This window comes from Protopterus annectens, chromosome 10.part0 (assembly GCF_019279795.1).
Source record: "Protopterus annectens isolate FY-2018-M chromosome 10.part0, PAN1.0, whole genome shotgun sequence".
Classification (NCBI taxonomy): domain Eukaryota; kingdom Metazoa; phylum Chordata; order Ceratodontiformes; family Protopteridae; genus Protopterus; species Protopterus annectens.
In genome coordinates, this window is record NC_056744.1 from 1,612,687,224 (window position 1) to 1,612,712,345 (window position 25,122).

Below are 25,122 nucleotides of genomic sequence, written 5' to 3' on the forward strand. Positions count from 1 at the left end.
ATCCACTAGACCTCTACACTCCAGCAGCAAAAATCTACTTCTAGTGACCAAACCCAAGAACTCCAAAGGAGAAGCACTATTCTCCTGCATCATATCCAGATTATGGAACAACCCCCCTATAACCACACTACATTCTTGCAATCACTTCAAGACTGCACTAAAAACTCACTTAAAAAATCTCTGGTTATGCCCATGCACCAATCCCAATTATTAACCCTCCTTTTACCTCCCCTTCCTCTCCCCTCCCCTAGCCGCCATGCCTCACACTGTCTGATCATTGCATTCCTTCCTCTGCAGTCTTTAGTCCACGTTTTACCCTCCCCTTCCCTCCTCACTGACCTGTTATAACATGCTTAACTACCTCACTTCATCTCAACTCCAAATACATATCCAACTGACTTACACCTAGCTTTCTCTCACTACCACATATACTACTCGGGTCTATATTAGAACATCTAAGTTTCAAAACTTCGAATGTTTTAATATCAACCCCTATTCAGTGAAAGCTGAAAATATCGAAGCTACAGAAAACCAAATTTTTTCCTAGGGAAAGTTTGGTTGTTCGTTTCTGTTGCCTTGGTATTTTCAGTGCTGTAGTGGAAAGTTATGGGTCAGGTTCAGGAAAGTGTGCGATTGAGCATGGGTTAAGTGAGTTAGGATGCGAGTTAGGTATGTGCGTGATTGTGTGGACGTGAGGGTTAGGGCGGGTTAGGTGAGTTAGGGTTAGGGGGTGGGTCAGGTAAGTGCGCGATTGTGTGGACGTGAGGGTTAGGGTGGGGTAGGTGAGTTAGGTTTAGAATGTGGGTGAGGTGAGTGTGCGATGGTGAGGGACCTTAGGGTTAGGGTTTGGGTTAAGGTAAGTGGATAGTTAGTGGTGTATGTATAGTTTAGTGTAGGGTTAGGTGTAAGATTTTAGGTGTACGTGTGTGGATTGCAGTTTGTTTGGTGTGCTTGTGTTGTGTGTATGTGTTTTGGAACAGCAATTCTTTTCTCTAGGAAAAAATTCACTGTTCTGTATGTTCGATGTTTTCGGCTTTCACTGAATAGGGGTCAATATTAGGACATTCAAAGTTTTGAAACTTCGATGTTCTAATATAGCCCCTACTAATCAGTCTCCTATCTTATTCCTGTATCTTCCCCTTCCATCCCATTAGCCCTTCTAGCTTGTTTCACCTTTGTGTGGAGCTTCTACTTTATATCTGTTTGAGTTTAGTGCAATATTTCTATATAAGATTTAGGTATATGAGTTTAGAACAGTATCCATTTGAGCATAGTACTATCTGTATATACATCCTACCTTTATTCCTAGCCTCTAGCTAGATATTGGTAGATCTGTTCATTACTATGTTTCATATTGTATGTATCGCTAATGTTTGCTGCAGTATGTATTACTTGCTATTGTATGTACATTCAGTTGTTCTTCATGTACTCTGCTGCTCATTTATTGTTCTGTGGAGCTTTTCTCCCTGGACCTCCACTGAAAAGGGACCTGTGCCCAGTTGGAATTTCCTGGTAAATAAATAAATAATAAATAAATAAATAAGAACTTATCTTATCACAAATTAGTTACCATCTCTTTAAACAAACTTTAAGAGTATCACAGAGAAGGAAAACATTTTCAAACTATTCTCGTAATTTTCTGTAAGTATTAGATGCTGCAGCCTTTGTTTTTTTTTTTCTTTCTATAAAATTACATCTGATTTTCTTGTGGCATTGGATAGAGTATTTTCTATACTGCAAACTGTGTTTGGCCAATGCAAATTAATGCGTAGGACAAAGAATGCTTGTATCAAAAGTCCTTACTCTAGCTAAAGTGCCAGCAATTTGTTGGCATGCAACACAAGCCAGTTCAGCCTGAGCAACACCTCTATTTGTACTTGTTAACTCATTGTTTCTTACCAGAGTATAGTAGTCATGAAAGCAGACTTCCTGTGCATCCTGTAAGAGTATGCTCATCTTAACAGGAAACTCTCTGGTACTCCTGGAATGAGTATGCCCATTGGTGCTTTTCAAGTCTAATTTTTAAAGTTCTGGTAGACGCACACCCAAAACTAAGGCAGCAAGTTGGTATCTTCAGGCTGATGTGATTTGCTATGCGTATATAGTGAAATGGTCTGCATGGGCTTTATAGACCTACAGATATCAAGGAGCATTTGTTAAAACAGTTATGAAGAATGAGCGCTATAATCCATGTCTACATTAATAATGCAAAACTAGAGTACAATACTGTCATGTTGAGAGAGGCATATACAAGCAGTGGGAGTTAGAAAAATGACATTAAATATGTTGGGTACTGTGAAGATACTTGGAGATGTAAATGCTTTTTTGGTAAAGTAGTTATGACAGTTAACTATATTTTTGTGACTCCATTAATTTCATAAAAGTTGTGTGACCTACAGGTGAGCAAATTATGCCATTTTGTGCAAGACATTAAAGTATAAAATGTTGTCATTTATACTTGTCACACTGCCAGCCCAGCTATCTGGAATTTTGTAAATAATTCTGTTATTTGTAAATATTGATATGATTTATACAGAACTATATGTTATGTACTGAGCTACAACATAACATGTAACCATAGCATGCCCTGCTGGCTTAGAATAGAAATGTATATAAACTATTGTAGTTGTGTAACTGTATATGTTTTAACAGTAGAAACGGGGACATAAGAGGTTAACTTTCAAAATTTCAAGAAAATAAGTTGAAATTAAATTGCTTTACGATTTTGCTATAAAAGTTATTTCTCAGTTTCAGTGTAGCAGACAAAATATCTAGAGCTATACATTTTTGTATTGTCTTGGAAGAGAAGTCATTACTAGGTTTGAGATGCAGAAGTGTTTTATTGCTTTATGACTTCCTAGCAGCTGCACAGCTCTGAGCAAATATCTGAAGGATATGCATTTTTCACACAGAGATGTTAAATGTTGGACACTGGAGGTTTACCTTGGGAACTTAATTCAGGTAACAAAATGTGGTCATCCAAGCTAACCCAGCAGTAATATTTGATATTAATTTAAGAAATCTCTTGGAGAGAGACTGTGCATTTTGTATTTTGTCTTTGGCTTGGAAAAATCCACTCATCACCACCTTCTGCACTTGTGTTGCTGTGAGTAAGTAACTAGGGTACAGTAATTTCTCTTAGATACAGTTAGGAATATAGTGAAGTATACCTTAGATGTTTTCTGTGTTTATTTGAGACTGTCCTGCAATGTTGTTTTAAATATTTCCTGTGATTTTGAACTCTGAAGTTACTGTGTTGATTTACTGAGTATTGTCTTGTTCTTTTATTACTTATTATTAAATATATTTAAACCTATCTTTGTGGTTGATATTTGTGAGACATATTTAAGCTCTTAAAGAGCTTGCATATCTATCTATACAGGCCACTCCTAAATAGATTTGCTCTTGGTCAGACTACCATTTGGATTAATAGTAACATTACACAATAGGATTGAACAACCTTTGTTAAGGGCCTTAAAAGTAAATGATAAGAGTGGTTGGTGGTAGTGGAAACTACCTTATAGTCTGGGCAGAAGGGGGCATATTTATTAAACATGTGCCAGCTTTTCCTAGGAGTGTGTGTGTGTGTCTGTATATAAATCAAACCTCAAAGTGTGTGTGAGTGTGTGTGTGTGTGTGTGTGTGTGTGTGTGTGTGTGTGTGTGTGTGTGTGTGTGTGTGTGTGTGTGTCAGCTACTTGGATAGGGACATGAAGCACTGGTTGGACACAGAGGGTGCTGGAGGTTTTGGCTTGGCCACTCAGCTGAGATCTCAACCCTATAGCTGTGCCAGTGGGGAGTCTTACTGGGGATCTGGAGAAAGAGGGAGAAACCTGCCCCAGACTGACTGTGGTCTCTGTGTGCTCTTAAGGGAAATTGTACTTTACTGTGTATGTACTTGTCATCCTCCCAAGTGTACATCCCCCACTGGTGCTAGTGGTGATGATTGAGGCTTCTTGGTTCCTGGGCCAGTGCAGGGGCATCACACGTGTCATCAAATGTATGATTTTGCAGACTGATACTGTTTTTCAGTATTTTGTATGTATATCTTGAATAGATTCTACAATATCACAAGACAATATTTGCTACCCCCACTTGTTATACATCATTGGAAAGCTTCCAAAATGGTGAACAGTTCTCCCACTGACAACTTTGATTTATCTTCCAGACTTACAGAACTGTAACCTTATGTTTGAACATGACATTTCTTCCAGCTTTTCCCAGTTAGGGGTCACCACAGCAGATGCTAATGATTGGCAGTAGATTTTATTACAGGTGCCAAGGTGCTAGCTCAACACCCAACCTTCAGCAAAGGCACACTCATTCTACACATGTCTTTCGAACACCACTCGACTGTGGGGAGGACATGCAGATTCCACACAGAAGGTGCTCCCACCGAGAATCGAACAGGAGAACCTCTTGCTGTGAGGCAACAACGATACCGCTGCACCACCGTGGCTTACATAACACTAGGAATGTTTTTTTAAACACCCTCAGTGAATTATCACTTGTGAAATAGACAAATGTACATTTATATAAAAGTAATCAAACTGCATCAACAACTTAACATTAACAAACACTATACTTCACATATATTGCTATATATCATATAAACTAAGCAGTACTACATAAATTATTGAATTCCTGCCCCTTTTTTGAAACAAGAAACATGTTTATTAAACCATCACTTATGACATAAGCAATCATACATTTATATAAGTGAAAACAAACCACACTGACACAATCCTAGCTGCAAGCATTTTACATCACAAACCATATTGACACACTCCCAGTTGCAAACATTATACAGCACTTATAATCTACTTGATGGCTTTCATTCAAACATTACATAGCTCATTTAGGTCCTGCTTTATTTTATACCTCATTCCTCCCCTGTATGCATTGTTCCCACAATGCCCATGTTTTCCAATGTAGTTTGTTCCTACCCTTTTCTAAACATGTCAATTCCAGTTGTTTTATCTCTGTTACTATATTCACTACTTCTAATATAGCTGGTTTAGATTTTGAGTTCTGTTTTCTAGTAAATACATTTTTGGCAGCCACCATAATTAGACACAGCAAGGCCTTACCATGTCAACACTAGGAATTTATTTTATAAATCTGCAATATAAAACCATCAACACATATATATATATATATATATATATATATATATATATATATATATCTTTGAAACTAACATCAGTGTGTAGCAAGGTATTTTGGAGGAAAGCTCTCAGGAAGTAAATTATTTCCTAGCATAGAAAACCTCAGGAAGACAGAGGATTAATTATCCTCCTGCTGAATTAACCACAGTGGAGTTCTTTTTCATAATAGAGTAACACTTTGTGTGCTTCTATAAAGGATATTCCATTTTTAACTCATCTGTGGACTACCTACTATTTTCTGTTTGATTTTGCAGCACATATTGTATAGTTATATTTTACAGTTCTATTTTTATTAAGTGAACTAAGTGCATAACATAATTTAGGAAGTGAACATCACACCCTACACACTGCAAAGTTTCTTGTTGGTTTGGTTTCTTTTCCAGAACAGACCTTTTTAGGTTCTGTGAAAAAATACTGTCAGTGTTAATGACTTGCTCTGAATAACAAACTAGGCAAACGGGGAAGGAATCAAACCCTGGACCAGAAGCAGCAGCTCATTAATAGCTTTTATAGTACTTGATAAGGTTAAGTACCGGTGATTTGCTGGAGAACTGAAGCTTTAGAGCTTACATGGTCAGTAATATTATAGCAATAACCCACGCCTGGGTGTGGGTAATGCTAAATTTACCCACGGTTGGCGTGGTTTGGTCCCGAGGGACCAACAGCCAACCGTGGGTATTAGCATTACCCACACCCAGAAGTGGTTATTGCTATTATATATGACATTATTTAAGAAAAGAAACTATTACTTTTCTTAAATAATGGCATAGTATAATGCCTGTTTACTGCCCTTCCGCAGATGTCTGGCATCCGCGGCAGTTCTGATGTACTGGCCTGCGCGGTACACCAGAGTGGGCAAAAAGCGGAGAACGCCAAGATCTCCGTTTTTTCAATGTTCGCTATGTTAAATGAGTTTAACATAGCGAGACAGTTTAAAATAAGCAACGGAGATGTCCGTTGCTTATTTTAAACTGTCTCGCTATGTTAAACTCATTTAACATAGCAAAACACAAAAGCAACGGAGATCTTGCTTTCTCCGTTTTTTAAACATTGTCTCGCTATGTTAAATGGGTTTAACATGAGACAGCTTAAAATAAGCAACGGAGATCTCCGTTGCTTATTTTTAAGCTGTTCCGCTATGTTAAACCCATTTAACATAGCGAGACAGTGTTTAAAACGAAGTTATACTAAGGAAAAGTCCGGCGGCGGACCTTTTTCCATTAGTATAACTCGATTTACAACGGGCACGCTGGCCAATCAGCGTGCACGTTTTGGGGGGGGTCATGGTATAATGAACACTAATAAACCTTTAGACCTGAGTGGCTGCACAAATATTAAATGCATTCCAAAAGCACATAGCACTAATTAATATTGTTGATTGTTTTATTCTGGACATATTATTTTCACAATGTCTTTACTTCTGATGAAGTCAAAATAATAAAAACAAAAGCATTAAACTTAAGCTGTCTACAGTGCTGGTGTTTTTTTTTCCACAGTTCAGCTACAGTTCAGATTATTTGTAGATCTTTATTGAATAACAAATTATTAATAGTTACTGCAATTTATATAAAATGAGAATTTATCCTGTGTGCAGATTTGAAACATATCATTTGTCAAAGTATTAAGTTGTGCTTTTTTCCCCTTGCTGTTAGCAGTTATTTATACAGTTCCAATATTATTCAATTGTTTGTTTTTATTTATTTGCTTTTCTTTACCACAATAGTCGGACTGGACTGTGCCTCTTTTCAGCAGAGGCAGAAGGAGAAATGCTCCAGGACATATAGAGAATCAAACATTAAAGTACTATGCCAATGAAGTAATAATGTATAGATGCATTTGGAAATAATTAACATTAATGCAAAAGGATACGACTGATATCAAAATGGTATCCATGTAAGCAAGCAGTGTAACAACTGAAGATGGATAAGCGTGATTCATACAGTTAGCATAGTAGCTGAAAAATGATGTAGTATAACATAATAAAAGCCAAGTCATTAATTTGAACCAGTTGTTACTATCATATTTAGTGATGACTAAATTAGTTTCAGATAACAAGTGAAAAAGAGCTATCCAAGAAGTCTGGAAAGAAAGGGTGTGGCTTTTACTCCATATATATTTTTAGGCATAGTGTCCCAGTGGCATTGTGAGCAAATGGGTATGCAATTCACATCAAAACGTTCTCAGATTTGGCTAGGGCACATACTGTGTGGAGTCTGCATGTCTTGCCTATCTGGGTGCCCTGGTTTTGTGGCCATTCCAAAAACATGCAGTATGGAAAGGACACTCTAAACCAATTACTGATGTGAGTGTGTGTACTAATTTCTGAGTAAATATGTGTGTGTGTGGGGTGGGGGGCATGGAAGAATAACTGCATCAGGTAATGTCAGTGGTGTTGACATTGGCTGTAGATGATGGTCACTGTTGATTTGACACCCTGATCCCATGTACAAAATGGGAAGTAGGGGGATTGATACCGATGCTGACCCAGTAGTAATACGTTAAAGTAATTACTAATTATGGTTGTGAATTTAGCTGTGGCTTGTATAGAGGTGACTGACTTTGTAACAGTTATCCCAGCAGCAATACAATGAAGAAATTTTTGTTATGACCTGTGATGTAATGGTTATATTCTCAAGTGAGAATTGGGGAGGATAACACAAAGTATGCTACTATTAGGGTAGAATACATATTGTGAGGCAATAATTATTTACTACTTTAATATTTAGAGGCAATAATTATTTAATACATTAACAGTTTATCTATTGTTAGCTAATTTAATTTGGGCTAAAAAAAAGTTTGCATGTCCCCAACTAATAACTAATCAATTTTATCCCATAATTAGCAATGTACATGATTTTAAATGAGTCTCTTTACCATTACTTACAGAAAAATTGCCTGCATAGACTGATTGTTTATCTCTGCATGCTTCGCTCTCCTCCCACCCTCAAATCCCCAGCCACCCCAGACCTTTACATTTATTTGTCTTACCTCCTTCAATTTAGTACAGAGTACCCACCCCTTAAAGACATATACATTAAAAACCCTCTTCCAATTTCTAACCTCTGTCAGTTTCTGCTGCAGACCATTCTACAGACTTAAAACTTTGTTACAGACATTCTTAACCCACTTTTTTACATATACACTCCTGCTTACCAACACCTTTATATATCCATTCACAAGCACACACTTGTACATTATAATATATATATATATATATATATATATATATATATATATATATATATATATATAAAATCATATTATTATTTATAGCTACTACTTTGGCCTGCTATCCTTCTCATCAGTACACATTTTAGTCTCCTCCTTCATGTATACACTACTCACTCCTTCACCTCCCCTGCCTACAGACTCATACCATACAACTTTCTGCACACAACCTAACCACTTTCCACTAACTTATCTGTATACCACTCTGCAAACATCTCCCCACCCTTTATTGCACCTGTTTTCTATCCGGTTCTCATAACACTCTTTTCATCAATATATCACACGGCCATCATCTTACCAAACCTCCACCTTCTTCTACCCACCATCTAAACTCTCACCATCTCAACTCACGGTGACAGTAAGGCAATTGCTACGGCTTTGTATACTCACAACACTAACTCACTTCACCCATTGCCATAATATTCCCACATCATATCCCAACTCCATCACAAACACACACATTCATTACATCACAAAAGCCTCTTTCTTTCCCTATGTATCTCTCCTTCTCTGTACCAGTCTACATGCTCAGATCTGTTCTCTTATAGATATATTAAAGTTAAGAATAGCATTTTATCAACAGCACTAAAAGTCAGATACAAATACAAATGGCCCCATACCTCTACTCACCCCACCTCCATCCTGAAACTGACTGGAGTTATTCACCCTAACCCCAGTCCCACACATAATCTACCCACCATGGCCAACCCATTACTTTCCAGTTTTCCCAGCACAATTTTCCCATCAGGTAATGAATCTAACCTCATTCTTTTCAACATTAACCTCAGAAGCATCTGCAACAAAATTCATGATATCTATGCATGTCTAGATTTTTACATCCTAGACATTCTAATCACCACTGAAACTTGGCTAAAACAAGAAATAGCTGACATTGAAATTTTTCCCCCAGGTTTTATCATACTCCGATAGGACAGAAATCTTAAAAGAGCAGGCAGTATTGCAATTATTCTTTTAAAAACAACTTAGAAATTACTCCAGCCCATCTAAATATCACAAAATTTAATAATGCTGAACTTCTGATTGCATACCTCAAATTCAACCAAAATAAATCTATATGTATCAGAGCAGTATACACCCCACCAGGCAACAACATTACCTCACTTGAAAATATCCTAACTGGATATCTGACGTTTTATCATATATGATAACATTCCCCAGGAAACCTTCATCTTAAGTGACCTAAATTTAGACTGGCAGTCTATAAACAGCAGCAACGCCAAGGATTCTGTTCACCTAATTGACTTCACCCAACTAATAAGCTCCACCACTGGAACCAACAAAAGCACTAACAGGCAGTCCATACTGGACTGGATAATGACGAACAAACCCCATAATATAAAATCTTCTGGTTACTTACCAGATACTGTAAGTGACTACCTCCCGACCTATGTAATTGGACAGCAACATGGTTCACCCAAACAAATTATCTATAAACAGAATCAGAATCACATTTATTGGCCAAGTATGCACGCATACAATGAATTTGACTCCAGTTCAGTGACTCTCCAAGTATGAATCAGATAAACAACATACATACAACTATTAACAACAAGACAAATGACATAAACGCAACTATTAAGAACAAGACAAAAGAGTAGATATACATATACATGGAAGGTGAAAAGTGCAACTCAGTGCAAAAAATACAGAAATAAACTCTGAAAGAAACAGGTATTAACAATATGTAAACAATACTGCAGAATCCTTGGAGGCTTGGGAAAAATAATACCCCAGCCTAATAAGTTGAGTAAACTGTTTATGAATTTGATGGCCTGTGGAAAAAGAAATGTTCTTATATCTGACTGTTTTGCTGCATATTAATCTATAACGCCTAGCTAATGGTATTTGTTCAAAAAGACGGTAAACGAGTATGCATTTTAACCAAATTTGACAAAGACATTTATTTCAGCCCTGTCTCACTACAACTGGAATGTATTAAGTCTAATGCCCCTAGAAGAAGCAGTTATTCACTTCAATTGCACCATCCTAAAAATACTAAATGATTTAGCACTAGTTAGGACAAGAAGGGTAAAATCTAACACAGCAAAAAAAGAGATAAAGCATAGAAAGAATGATTTAAAAATAAAACACAACACGTCTACCAAAATTTTAGATATCTAAGAAACTGTAAAAAGATCCTTGTTAAATCAGACAAGAAATCATACTACAGTAATCTCCAAAAAAAAGCACCAAAACAACCTTCAAGCCTATTTGATCCTCTCTAAATTAACCATTACACCCCACCCATACCACTACACCCTGACCTTCTACTTCAAACAACAGAGTCCATTGCCACTCAGTTCATCATTCTTTTTATCCAGTCAGTTCTATCACTGACCAATAACCACCCACTTCATCCCTCCAACTTCCATCTGTTCTCGAAGGCAACACACTGTCTTCTAGTTTTCAGCCCATCCCAACATCAACCATAAAAAATACTACCCAAGTTAAAAGCACAACCTCACCTGCTGATAACCTTCCCACTGAATTCCACAAAATAGGTGCAGAAGCACTAGCCTTCCCTGTATCCATTCTAATCAACCAGTCAATAACTAAGAACCATGGCCCATCCATCCGGGAAAAAAACATTATTTTACCCCTTCACAAATGAGGCACTTCAACAGAGTTAATAAAGTATAGACCTTTTGATATCTTATCACCCCTCTCTAAGATTCTCAAGAAATATAGTCACTCTCAGGTTATGGAATATATAATCAAACACAACCTCCTGTCCAACACCCAGCATGGTGTCAGGCCCAACCACAGTACTACTACTGCCCTCCTGAACTTCGCCAAGATAGTAAACCAATACAGAAATGAGGGAAACCTTGTTTATTCACTTTTCCATGGCCTTTCCAAAGCATTTGACATAGTTCATAGGTTCATAGGTTCATACTAGGCTATCTGCCCTAGGGCATTTATAGGCCTAGCCAGAGTGTGTGTGGCTTTCACCACCCCTTAGGATGTCCCACCAAAGGCTCCTTTCTGAACTTGCAATGCTATGTCTCCCATACCCCTCCTTCTTCTAGTTTCATAGTTACTTATGCAATTGTCAACAGGGAACTAAACGGCAACAAAACCTTTCAGCATTTCAACCGATCTCTGCTGGTGTTCCCCAAGGGTTTTAAAAATAAAAGTGTGTTGACATGTAATATCAATAATAAAACTGCATTGTGGGCATGCACCACATTTCACAGTGCCTTTTTCTTTCTTGGATAATGAATACTCTACTGTAGCTTCAAAGCTTTCTTTCAAATTCCTCCTCATTTCATATATGAAATCTTGTTCTGACCCCATGTTTCCAAAATAGCTTGATTAGTTTTCAAAATGCTCCAATTTTTTTAACTATATCTTTATCTCTTCCATTTGCGGAATATACTCTAATACCAGGGCCCTCTCATAATTTTTAACACCTCCATTGTCATCATATTTCTCCTTTTCCATCTCTAACCTTAGAAATGGTTTATATCTATTCACCATTTATTCAAAACATAATTTTTCACATCATTTATGATTCTCAGTGGGTAGCCCCTTGCTAAAAACATTTCAGCCACTTTATCCATTTCCTTATATAAATCTTCCTGATGAGAAGTCATTCTTGCTATCCTGATAACTTGGCCTTAGATCATGCTTTTCTTTTCTTTCAAAGGATGACAACTTTTAAAATCCAAATAAGAGTTACTAAATGTTGGTTTGCTATAAATCACTGATCTGAAACCCTGGTCGGTATGAGATATTTTAGTGTCCAAATAATTGATACCTACTGTATCATAACTACATGTGAATTTCAAGAACTCAGTTGCCCTATTAATTAAGATACTCCATGAAATTACTAATAAAAGCTTCTGATGCTTTCCATAAGATGAATATATTATCCAGGAATCTTACATATAACTTAATGTTGTCCTTGTAATCTGAATTGAAAACTGTATTAGTTTCCCAATCTAGCATCACCATATTAGCATAATATGGGGCACAAGGTACCCCCATGGCCACCCCCTTAATTTGCTTAAAATATTCTCTTTCGAAGAATATAAAATTCTAATCCAGGACAATGGACATTAATTCTACCAGTAACTTCATCTTGTCATTAGAAAACTTATTAAATCTTGTCAAGCTACTTTGCAAATGCTCCAATCCTTCATCTCTTGGTATACTTGAAAATAGGTCAACTACATCTATAATTAAGAAAATCAACTCTTTAGACTATATCACTTTTTTGAGTCTCCCCAAAAAATTGCATGAGTCCTTGATCAAGTGTGAAATCTTCTCATTAACATCCTTAACCATATGTTTTAGAACCCCTTGCAGCTACAATTGGTCTAAATGGTGGACTAAGTATACTCCTATGTATTTTTAGCATTCCGAATATTGTTAGAACCTTAGGTTTCTCCACTTTTATCCTTACATATGTTTTAAATGTTATTTGCTCTACTACGTATTCCTCTGAAAAAGAATCTCTTCTGCAATAGGCAATATTTACTTAATTCAAAGAGACTGGTGACTACATTCCTATATCATTTATTATCTCATACATTGCTCTGTTATAATCTATAACATTAAATAGCACTATTCCCCCTTCTTTGTCCGACTTCATAAATTTGGACACTCCTATCATTCATCATATTTTTAAATGACTGCTTTTCCCTATTGTTTAAATTAGTACAATATTTTTTTTCTATCTTTATTTCTCACTTTTAATTGATATAATTCTTTTATTATTGCTTTTTTCCAAAATATTTAAAGTAGGATGCAATTGGTGGTTAAATGTGCTTTTCTTTGTCATGAATTCTTTTGAATGAACGGCGTTTACCCCACCTTCTTCTCTATTACTAAAGTATATAGCTAAATTTAATTTCCTTATAAAAAACTATATATGTGACATCATTAACTACCAGTTCAGCACAAACCTGAGCCTTTCCTTTTAGGTTATGGATGTAGCTAAAGAACGCCTTATGGTTGTCCTTAGTTGAGGAAGTCAATTTGGATTTGTAGCTAGCTTTGGAGGACTTCACAAGGAGTCTTATTTGTTTGTTTAAGCTGAGGAGGGAGTGTTTCCAGTTTGGGACTCGCTCCCTCTTATTCTTAGCAATTTCTTCCTCTTATTGTAAAGCCTGTTAATAGCAATTGTCTACCAGGCAGGTTTGCTCTTCCTTGAGTAACTTGTTTTGGTCCTATCAGGTATGGCAGAGTCAATGCAGTTGTTCAGGTGATTGTATAAATCATTTGTGTAGAACTCAGTATAGCTGCCAGTTCATCTGAGGGATGAGGTGCAGTGAAGCTATTTATACCATCATGATAACTGACTGTAGTGCCGTATCCTCCACTCCATCCTGTATAAACAAGGCATGAGCTGTACAGCAGCTGTGTCATACATAGCCAAAAGGGACATTTTTAACATTTGTCATTGGACAACCATAGATAAATGGGTATATTACACTGGCACATCTTAAACAAGCATATGTCTTATAAACATGTACTATAATAGCAATCAAAATACACAACTGACAAATGACAACACAGGTCTGATGACAATGCTGTACTTCAAAGTCTCCATTCGTAAATGGAGCACATGTAATACAGGATTATACTGGGCATCCTCACAAGACATTTCTGGGAGCGCTATAAGAACAGCATGTAAACAACACAAACACATATATTATTTGCATCAATAATAAATAAATAAAAACTGAGAATAATAACTTCATCTAGTGTTGTTTGTGTAATGTCAATGCATTCACAAAATTATGCTCTTGACTGGAAATGAACAGCAAGTTATGAAAGCTGACCATAGTGGAACATATGTATGAATCACATGCACAGTGGAAGCCTAAAGAAAGCTGTGAGACTCCACCTAAATGAAATCATTAAATCATCTGATTGTGTAACAATCTGCATGAAATAAAAGAACTGTAGGAGTTTTTTCCCACTGAAATTGTGCACATTATAATACCTGTAGATGGCATTCATGCATAACAGTAGTAGGACATGCAATGCTTACAGTCAGTCAGAAAACACGGGGCTCTGTGATGACAGATGTACATGGTATTGGAAAGAATGAATACACTACAGTGCCACTAATGCTGCAAGTGTGAGATATTTTTTTGTTTGAAGCTGTGACAAAATGTTATTGCTGCAAAGGAGATGTATGCCTGTCATGTCATTAAAACAGTGTGATTCTCAGACAACAATGCCTGCTGCTAGGTACACTCAAACACATGAGGTGTGCGATACAGTCATCACTCTGATGGGAGGTTGGCAATCAGGCACAATGCGTGGATAATCATGGATTTGAAAACACATGCCTTACTATGGCACAAGCATACAGAACATAGTCTCTCATGTCCTCACATCACAGGAAAAGCCTTAGTAGTTCTCATGGGAAAGACAAATATCATCTCATGGCATCATCATTCTCAAAGAAAGCATTTCTGTGTGAAAAAGAACAGAAATAATTGTAATATGAATCCCAGTCATACATATACATACCAGATAGCTGGGTGACAACACCATTACCTGCACATTCACAGACATAGTGACACAAGTAAGTCTAAGGAGTACTGGCTGGATTTGAACATACTACCTAAGATCACAAGGTACAAAACACTGTCTGAACAGCATACACCACTTGAGATGTTCTTTTGCAATTGTGACAGTACATATTTGAATGGATTACATCACCATTCTTTCATATAATGATGTTCTTCTAAAATGTATGAAGATGACTAAAGTGAACAGCAGTTGAACTGAAGGGATCTTAGCACCCCTTGCCTGCATTTTATACTCATGTGACTCACCAGTAGTATGTGAGCACGTGTTTATATAAGTATCAATCTGCTAAAGAAAAGTAACCCAAGCCTTAAGCAGACTGCTTCCCTGTTTGTTCGGACATTGCAGCTGTCCTGAATTACCTCTATGGCAACTCGGCAATCCCACTACTGCACCTTGCATTCAATTTGCATGTTTTGCCTTACTGATAACTTTTGTTTGTACTGTTATTAACTAAACATATGTAGCACATCATCGGGATGTCCCTGCAACCACCCCCCCCAACCTCCCCACTCAATATTTGCCTCTCTGCTTGCTATCCAGCCTGCTATTCTTCTGTTTTGGTCAGTCAATAGTCCCTAAACTTGACACTCAGTGTGCCATAAGCTAGCCATTTCTACATCTCAACCCCTCACCCAGCAGCCTTTATAAGTGCTTAGTCTTTCACCATTATTACTCTTTAAATGTCTATCGGTGACTATAGACTATATTCTTACCACCTTAGTGCTAGTCTCCGAGTCTACAGCTTAGTCATTAGATTGTTTTTGTTCTTCCTCTTGCTGAAAACAGAATCCTGGCTCAGATTCCTGCTCAGATAGCTTTGTCATACCCTCCCATATTGACCAATAACCTCCCTTGCATTTCCATATCGCCCATGGTGCTTTGCATGTTTAAAATGTAACCCTAGTGTTCTGCACCATCTTAGCACCCCTTGCCTGCATTGTATACCTGTGTGACTCACTAGTGGTATGCAAGCATTTGTTTACATAGATATTTGTTATTGCAATTTGTCTTTTTATACTGAGATATTTTTTTCATTGTGGCCTTACTTGGAATTCTATGCATTTTTTCCATCATCAACGGTTTTGATTTCAAAGGCAGCTCTACTAGCCATTCTGATTGTAATACTGGTAATGTCTGCTAAATTCAACTTGCTCAAGAGTGTAGTTAATTGAAATAACATACATGCCTTCTTAGCACTATAGGATATTGTTTATACCTTATATACATGTCACAAAGATGAACATCAAGGAATCTTCTTAACTTAATAAAGTAGCAAAGTTTGTTAGCGAAATCTATATTGATTATCTGGAAAACTATTCATTGTGTTATTGCTCATTGTTTTATAGTTGCAACACATGCCTGTATACTAGCTGGTTGCACACTTTTACCAACTATAGTATACTTCTTCTCCCACCTATACATACATTGTTTACTTTATAACATTCTCTTCCCCTGTTTATTCTGCTTCTAACTAAGCTCTAACTGAATATATTGATCTTTCAACTGTCCAAAACCTCTACCTACTTTCTTTATATGCTATGAATTAATTCCATGCCAGTGTGATACGACATTCTCTTCTGTCTTCTTACTTATTAACTCAGGCTTTTCCCCTCCATATCAGTCAGACTTTTTTCCTTCTTCTCTCCTTTACCTTCCACTCTCCAACACTCTCTTCTGTTCTAAACTCCCCCACTGTTGCTTTATATTGATGTACATCATAGTGTTCTCTTTATAATTCACAAGTGTTTTCATTTTATATCCTGCTCTCACACCACTATCCTAAACAAACATCTCTCTCCCTCTTCATAGGTATGAATCTGCTAAAGAAAAGTAACCCAGGTCTTAAGCAGCCTGCTTCCCTGTTTGTTCAGACATTGCAGCTGTCCTGAATTACCTCTGTGGCACATCAGTAATCCCACTACTGCACCTTGCATTTAATTTGTATGTTTTGCCTCACCAATAACCTTTTTTGTACTGTTATTGCCTAAACATAAGCAGCACATCACCGGGACATCCCTGCAACCCCACCCCAACCTCCCCACTCAATATTTGCCTCTCTACTTCCTCTCCAGCCTGCTATTCTTCTGTTTTTGCCAGTCAATTATCCCTAAACTCAACACTTAGTGTGCCATAAGCTAGACATTTCCACACCTCAACTCTTCACCCAGCAGCTTTTATAAATGCTTAATCCTTCACCATTATTACTCTTTAACCATCTATCAGTAACTGTAGAATGTCTTCTTACCACCTTAGTGTTAGTATCCTAGCCCACAGCTTAGTCTTTAGATTGTTTTTGTTTTTTTCTTTTGGTGCAAATAGAATCCCAGCTCATTTGTCCATTCGTCATTGCTGTGCTCGCTCTTCACTCCGTTCCCCTACCCTACCCCCATTTCCTACCACCCACCCACCCCTGCCTTCCCTAAATTTACATCTCTCTTTACTCCACTCCCTAAGGCCAGTTATTCAATCGCATACACGCCTACATCCATACCTCCCATCATCACCAAACCCCCATCCCACTACTACTATAGCCCCACCTAAAAGCCTCATACTCTACACCATTACTTCCCAGTCCCCTCCCCTACCTTCTCACAGTCAAAGTAACAATGTCACTAAAATTGGACCACCATCTCCCTAACCTGCTCCTAACATTATATATCAGTTTCCTAATCCATTTTACTTCCCTAAACCACTCTCCTATCCCTATAACAATAACACACACTGCACTCCCTCTACATCATGACAACCCCACAAAAAAATTTAGTAACATATCACCCAACCTAATTCAATATCACTTTATGTGCCTCTCAAAACAAAAAATCCTTCCAGACGGAATCACTAGGGAAACCTACCTTCTACTTAATAGTCAGCTACAATAAAACTACCCACTACTTCAAACATTGCCTCTCTAAGCAACACACTCAATGCCTGTATGGGGACATTTACCCCAACCCAGGTCCTCCATTTAACAGCTTTCTCTACCAAAAACTTAAGCCCCAAAAATATTCTCCTAGCAACCATAAACATGTGTAGTATTTGTAATAAAACCACATAATTCCATGCTTGGCTAAGTCAATACACCCCAGATAGTATAATAATTACTGAAATTTGGCTAAAACCCCATATCCAAGATACTGAAATCATAACCCTAGGATATAATATACTTAAAAAAGACAGAACCAGCAAAAAAAGGTGGCAGGGCAGCCTTACTGTATCTCGACACAATCACAATATCAGCTTTCCCTAAAGAAATACCAACTTTTAACAAAGCTGAAATTCTAATCGGAAACCTACAAATTAACAAAACAAAGCAAATATGTGTTGTTGGTCTATATATACCCCCAGACAAAACATACTTACAATGGAAGCTATCCTCTCTTGGATATCTGAAAACATCAGTAATGAGACTATAATTATGGGAGATATCAACATTAACTGGCAGGATCTGATGATTGATTCCCCTACTAATACCATAAACCTATATGGCTATACTCAGCTTGTCACCACTGCCACCTGTATAAATAACAGCAATACCCCTGGTGCAACTCTTGACTGGATACTTGCTTATAATCCAGAGAAAAACTCTACTTCCTGCACTATACCCAATAGTCTTAGTAACCACCTACCCATAGTCACTTATAGATCCACAACGCAACTTATAAAAACCCACACATACAAAACTACCAGAAATATTAGACACGTCAACCAGCAAAAGTTTCATGAAATTCTGAAACACACTACCTGAAACCCACTTAGATTACTACCACTAGAAGATGCCTTTGAATACTTTAACTATATATCCCTGAATACCTTTGACAGTCTACCCCCCCCCCCTTTGCACCAAAATAATAAAAACCAACCATGCACCTGGCTAACACACAATACCAAACAACTTCTACAAGATAGAGATAAAACATGGAAGGAATGGTGCAAAAACAAATCTGATGCTAACCTAATCAAATATAAACAGCTACAAAATAAAACAAAAAAAATAGTCATCTTAGATAAGAAAAATCACTTTTCCAATCAATTAGCAAACAACAAAAACAACCCAAAACAATTTTGGAAGCACATCTCGAACCTGCTTACACCAGGCTCTAAACAAACTCCATCACCTAACCCTAACAAACCCCCCTCAGAGATAGCCAACCTGTTTAACTCACCTTTTATTAAAAGCATAAGCAAACTATTAAGAAATCCCACCTCCACAACTATCTCTAGGTCCATCTCTGATCCCCTCCACCATTATCTCAAAACTTCTCCACAAACAACAAAAACCCTTCTCCTTTGCAGCAAGCCACTACTACATTTTCTACCCCCTTTTCTATTAAAACTGTCCCTACATCCATCATTGAAAAATGAAAACCAAGTTCCCTCTCCTTGGACAACCTTCCACGTGAAAGCTTAAAATTTGCTGCAGAAGCCATAGCATATCCCATCAGTATCCTTATAAATTGGTCCATATAAGAGTCCACTGTCCCCAGCCTGTGGAAAAAAATCTATCTTTACCCCTTTACATAAAGGAGGCAATGCCATCAAACTATCCAATTATCAACCAACCTCTATCCTCTCTCCACTTTTCAAACTTCTAGAAGAATGTATGCATAAGCAACTGCACTACTTCATTCAAAACAAGCTAATCACACATACGCAACACGGTTTTCACCCATCACACAGCACCACCACTACATTAATCTCCTTCACGGACACTGTGTCCAAATCCATTGACTCTGGCAATGTCACCTCTGCCTAACTACTAGACTTATCAAAGGCATTTGACATAGTTTCCCACAACAAACTTAATCAGCTATCCAATGTAGGCTGCATCTCACCATCCCTCCTTTAGTTTGCAAACTATCTAACGAATCACCAGCAATGTGTCAAATGGCAAAATGAGTTATCACAATCTCAAATCAACTTAACTGGTGTACCACAAGCATCCTTACTTGGACCCTTACACTTCAATGTTTTCACCAACAACCTTCACACTGCCTCTCCCTTAAGTTCCATTATCCAATGCACAAATAACACTACCATAATTTCCTTCTGTAATGACATACAACATCTCCAACAACTCACTCAAGCCACCTTAATCTCAATAGAGACATGGCTCAGAGAAGCCAGCTACTCCTAAACCCTAAAGAAACTAAATCCCTGATCTTCTCAACAAAATCAATCACATCAGACTTTAAAATATTCTCAGAGGATAACACGGGAATTGAAATAGTACCCATAGCAAAACTACTTGGCATAACCATTGATGACAAACTAACTTTCAAACACCATATCTGCAATAGCATTAAAAACACACATCAAACTATGAACACTCTGCAGACAAAAAACCTTCTTGGATAGCTCCACCAGAAAAACCCTCGACAACACCTATTTGATTCCCTCTTTCTTATATGCAGCCCCCCTATATACCAATTTACAAGCTGCTCTTAAAAACAAGCTCCAGTCTTGCTACCATAAAATTGCCAAATTTGCCACAGGTTACCCCTTCCATTCCCACCACTACCTAGCTCTGAAAGAACTAAATTGGCTTGAACTCACACAACAGACAACACCTAACCCTAGTACAGTTGTCTTCTGTACATAAAATGATATATGCACTCAGTAGCTGCCCAGCCCTCAAATCTGAAACCCTACACACCTACAAGAACCCTTCCCTCTGAAAACAAAGAACTCCTTACTGTCTACATTCCAAACAAAAGAGCAGGACAGTGCCTATATTTGCATGCCATCGCCAAGCTCTGGAACTCTCTGCCAACTGAAAGTACTACCATTAATAGTTTTAACAACTTCAAACACACCCTAAAAACATTTTCTATGTAATCAGACTTGCCCCTGCTCTTTCTCTAACAGGTGAACTCCACTCCCTAGCAACTTTCCTTCTATCCCTAAAACATAAATTACACCCATTAACACTAACCATTTGAGCTAAGAGATCTTACACATTTCTACATCCTTTCTTTTCCATCCTACTGTACTATTCTTCTAAGCATCTACTTCCTTCTAATATTCGGACATATCTCTATTTCTTGCCTCTAATATTCTGACCCTCAGCCTGACTCTCTCTCTTTACCTTAATCCTATGTGTACATACACGCACACACACACACACACACACACACACACACACACACACACGCAAACCAAACAAAAACTTAAAAATGTTGTAACTCAGTATCACCTGTCTAGTGCACACTGTATTATTGCATCTACTTCACTGCACAAATTTTGTAATAATCATTGTATCTACCTCTCTGTGTATTTTCTGATTTTCATGTCTCATTAATATGCTTTATATTTGCTGTTAGCAATGATCATGTCATTTGTCTTAACTTTATGCATCTTTTGGAGCTTTTTTCCCTGGGCCTGCACTGAAAATGGGTTCCTGACTCAGTCAGATTTTCCCGGTATACAAATGTTAAATAAATAAAACAGTATCACTACACAACTATAGATACTACATGCATTACAAACTTTCTCCTCAGAACCCGACAGATAAACACCCATGGACAGTAGTCCATCATAGCTGGATTCAAATCTCTTCCCTCTGTACTTAAGCAGTGTAGAGAGCAAGTATCAACAGCCAGTGCCACAGGATAACTCATATGACCACTTTGATGTGGTTCTTTTTTGATAGCATTGTGTAAGCATTGTGCTTCCAAAACTGTTCATTGCCTTGGGGGAATACAAATCTATAGGGTGATCCTCTGTCGGGGAAAATACACCTTGCATGGAATTTTATATAAGGAGATATTGTCACAGACACAATTATACATGACAGTACACACACTGGTGGTATTTACCCAATGTTGGACTAAAACCCTCACTTATTTATTTATACAATCTATACAACACAGAATTAGTTGTACCACAAGAGAGGTGTGTGCTGTAAGGTCACTGTGTGCAGTTTTGACAAGCTGAACTCTTCAGTAGGATGGAGAGAAGATGTTTGCGGTAAAAGTGGGATAAGGTAATGGGAGCATCCTCTCCCATGTTAAAATTGTGAATTGACTGGAAGTTGATACAGCAAGTCTGTTTGTGAAATTATGCATAACTGACACGGAAACCAAACACAAGTTGTTCATGCTGAAATTCGAACCTGTGTCCAAAGTTAAAGTTTTTTTCCTGAGTGGAAGTGTATACAGCATATCTGTTGGTGAAGGTTTACTTCCATGAAACTAGAACCACACATGCACCCACATTCACCACTGTTAGATTTGAACCACTTACACAATCTAGAAAAGACTATATTAGCTGCAAGTGCCACAGGAGATGTATGAATCTTTTGGGGAGAGAGTGAACTTTTGAGGGATAACCTCTTCACTGTGTTGCAGAGATGTTTACGGTAAAACTGGGAGAAGGGGATGATAAAATACTCACCCAGGCTAAATTTTTCTCCTCAATGGAAGTTGAAACAGTATGCCTATTCAGGAGGCTATAAATACTTAATACTACAGTACAAATACAATTTTCTCATGGGGAGAATTGAACTTCCAGCTTACCTAACTACACACTCTACACAGCACAGTATTAGTCATAAATGCCACAACAGAAGTTTTACTTTTAAAAGGAAAGTATGCAACTTTTGGTAGGATGATGTCGTCAGTGCATTGCAGATAGGGTGTTCCTGTTAACCCAGTTAAACAATGTAAAAATAAACAAAAAAAGGTTCCTCATAAGGAAAATTCAAGGTGTTCAGCATCTGTCCTAGGATGATCATCTGAAATCACTGTCACTTTATTCTGTTTCATACACACTACTCAAAGGTGATCTCTGCCTTGCATATACGGCAAACTTTGACCCTCCTTTATTGGAAATGCTGCATATCCATAAGTCAAATGATACATGGGTTACTCGCTCTAATGGCCTTAACCTAGTATGTGACATTAATAGAACCTGCTGGAAGGATAGAGATGTTTTAGGTGCCTGGCTGAGTCTGGAGGTATCCTTCAGTGTGACCCAGATACTGTGTGAAGGATGTTTACTGCATGTTGCATTTTGCACAACATCATTATGCACTGGTCTGGTGGTGAAGTGACCCATGCTGTCACTGCAGCTCCCAGTTCAAGTCCTACTATCACTAATGATGACCAGCCATCAGCAGTAGTAAAGGATCCCATGCAATAGGCTGTGCATGGCAATTGACTGCACAGGTAAAGAGGTAGCATCTAGTCTAGAACTATGGACCATAATATTCAGATTAGTGTTTCTATTCTTGTATAAAACTACATAGCGTAGAATTGATGCATGTAATGATACCTGTGGGCTATGCTGTCTGGTACATGGTCTGTCATCACTCTTTATCTGACATTCTCTCTTTCATCTTAAAATAATTTATTTTTGTTTATTTCAGAACAGTTAGTCATATTATTTGTGAAAGTCATGTCTGAGTGCTCACTGACTTCTGTTCAGTGATATTGTAAGGCATCATACAAGGAATAATCACAATTAATGGTTTTACACAATGCATTATACTGAGTTGTTTTACATAAGTATGCAGGTACTGAATGTCCTCAAGTGGTATAATTAGGCAAAACTGTTAATTCAGTATTTAACATGGGTTCATACCTTGCATTTGAATGAAAACGTATCATATATATTTTTTTATATTATGCAATGATTTCTAAGTGTATGTGGTCTTTTCTGGTACTGCACATCACATTATTTTATTTTGTCATGCACAATAATCTGTGTCTTCAATGACAAAATGTATCACAATTTTTGCAGTGGTGAGGGTGAAGTGGCAGCAGTGTTTGTTTACATGGTAAGATACTCATTTTAATCTGTAATTTTGTCATTACTACACTTTCATAAAAACTTGAAGATGTAGTAAATGCCAGCTGTAAGAATGGCAATACATAGAGCATTGGTGTTAATTACTGCAGTTATGACATACAGATTTCTCTCCACCCTTTTGAGCTAAACATTGAACTATGTTTGTGAAGATCATACTGTAAGGAACAGAAATGTCACAAATTCAAATGTGTCATATACATCTCCTAAGGCTGGGCTGTGGGATAGTGGAAGTGATTTTGAAGACAGGCTGTCATGAGAGCTGGATATTGTCTCAGCCCAGTGCTTTGGCTTACTCGATCCAGGTGATCCTGCATACACTGATTTGGTGATTTGGCAGTGCTAAGGAAATGCAGTTGGGACCTCAAATGAGAGGTTCTGCTAGGTGTAGATGAATGCTGATGAGACCTGTATGAAATCTGTTGTGCTTGTTTCCCCTAACTAATTACATTACTTACTTGAGAAGCACTTGTAGTCTCATGTAATCTCCCCCTTTGAGTTCAGACAGTACCATATTCTCATCCCCTTCCAAGATTTACTCCTGCTTGAGTCTAGTAAGTCCCATATGGCAGCATGCTTGGTGTGTCACCATTCTGCTCATCAGTGTGACCACGGCACTCCCTACTCTGTGAGACTGTGCAATGGAAATTCTCATGCATAATCTGGAAGACTTAGATCATTTCCAGCTGACTCTTTGTGGCAGTGCTCTAAGCTCTAACACTGTCACAACACATTTGCTTCTGGGCAACAAATGCTTTACATATTTTCTTGGGTGGTTATAATAAATTCCTGCATCTTGTTCCCCTTACCTCGGAATGCCTTCCATCATCCTGAAATTTTTCATCTGAGTTTGGAGATAGTGGTGTGTAGGTGCATGGGTTCTCGTACTTTTCAATCATGATCAATGAGTACATCTATTCTGAGCATTTCTCAGAGATGTTATGGCTCAAACAATACAGAAGGTTTAGAACTTGTTAAATCACTGCCTGCTGTGTAATGATGCCCCAAGGATATAGATAAACGTTTGATGTGGCATCAAGAATGAAGATAAAATATATCAACCCAGTGTACCATAGATATCTTATTAGGTACATAATGTTAAGTCAATAAGTGTTTGAATGTCAATTCTGTTGAGTGAGAAATAATGAAGTTAAGTTTTTTGAATGATAGGATGATCAGTTCTTAGTAGGTGCATCTTTTAGCATGATGTCATGTGTGTCACTTTGATCAAATGTGAGTGTGCTTGACTGGAGTTTGGTTTGAATGTTGCTGGTGTGGGATGGAGGAAGTTGGACTGCAGTAGGTAGATGTGATTTTGTGTGTAATGCCAAACATTTCAGGGTGGAAGT